Raw genomic sequence first — 1,630 nt, forward strand, 5'->3', positions numbered from 1 at the left:
TGAGGGCGGGAGCCCGGCGCCGGCGCTTCGACGCCCCCCCTCGGAGAGGAGAGCCTGCTGTTCCGTCTGCTACTGACGCTGCCGCCGCTGCCGCCGCCGCTGCTGCTGCAAGCCCTTCCCAGGGCCGGGGAGGAACTCCGGGCTCAGTAGGTGCAAATCAAACGCCCTGGCATCCTAACTCCAGCGGGTACGGGAAGCCTCCGCAAAGGGTTCTCGCTGCTCCCAGCTTGAGCGCCGCGTCCCCAGCGAGGAGCGCTCGGCGCCACCGCCGCTGCCGCCTTGGAGCGCACAAGCAGGAGAGCGCTGGAAGGGAGACGCAGCCCGAGACCGGGGAGCTCTGCGGCTTCCTTCCTTTCCCTCGGCCCGGCTCTCCTCTCCGCGCCCCGACAAACCCCCAAAACACACACACCCAACACACACGCGCGCACACACACACACACCAAAAAAAAGTGCCCCGGACCTACGGATACCACACACAGACAGGCGAGGGGGACGAGCACGAGGTCTGAACTGCCGCGAGAGCAGTTCCAAATAGGGACTGAAAAGTAACAAAATAATGTGGCAGCTTCGTCCGGCGCTGGCCAATGGGAGCGCGGGGCCCCCACGTGGGGCTGCGGGACTCGGCCTACGACTGGGTGCCGCTGGGCGCGACGTCACAATGCCCTCTTGTGTCTAAAACTATGCATGAAAAGTAGCAATCAGGCCCTACCCGCTGGTGATTTTCGCATGGGAGTGAAAAACAGCGCTCCTCAGATCAGGAATTAACCGAAAGACATATAATAAATAGATATATATTATAGTCCTGGGCTGCTAGAGTTTTTTCCCTCCTCTTTTTTTTTCCCACGATCTACTAGCAAATAATTATTTGGCGGGAGGAGGAAAGAGGGAAGACAGAGGAATAACAACAAAAGAAAATAAGACAGGCTGTACAATCTTCAAAACCTGTGGCTGGTAGTAATGTATCAGTTTATTCTGCAGCGGCGGCGAACGATTCCTCCCTCTAATCTCATTAGGTCTGCAAAGCAGCCCAATTAGATACTATAAAACAAACAGAATCACTTTGTCACTTTAATGTTTTCACTTCAAAAGATTTAGGACTGATAAAATGGTGGCTCCTAAAGTTGCCTCCGACCTTTAAAAATTTGCTTGTAACTGAGGATGTCCCCTTTTCTTCACCCCTTCTTCTGCCCGCCTCCCCCCCATAGACCCCAGCTCTCCTTTGTTCACTCGCCCTTCTTTTCAGAAAGCCAAATAAACATCTCCTTTGATGTGCGGCGGCTGCCTGCGAGGAGAAGTCTGAGGGACTCTGGCTTGGCGGGCAGCGCAGATGGAAGGGCCTGGCTGCCCCTGGACAACAGGCTCAGCCACGGCTGGCTCCATTCGGGGCGCCTTCCCGGTGGGGACAACTTCACCCTCGCCGTAGCCTCGCCGCTCGGGCTCCTCACTGCATCCCCAGGCTGAGGGGGTTGGAGAAGGGGTCGGGACCCTGCTCGGCCGAGGCCCGGGAACTCCGAGTTCCCACCTGGTTTGCTCAGCCTGCTCCCGGCAGCGTCACGGCGTTGGCGGAAGCCTGTAGGTGTCTAGGTCGCCAGCCTGGGCACCCCGGGGGGCGCGGACGCTCCCCCACTCG

This window comes from Mandrillus leucophaeus, unplaced genomic scaffold (assembly GCF_000951045.1).
Source record: "Mandrillus leucophaeus isolate KB7577 unplaced genomic scaffold, Mleu.le_1.0 Scaffold12, whole genome shotgun sequence".
NCBI classification, from domain to species: Eukaryota; Metazoa; Chordata; class Mammalia; order Primates; family Cercopithecidae; genus Mandrillus; species Mandrillus leucophaeus.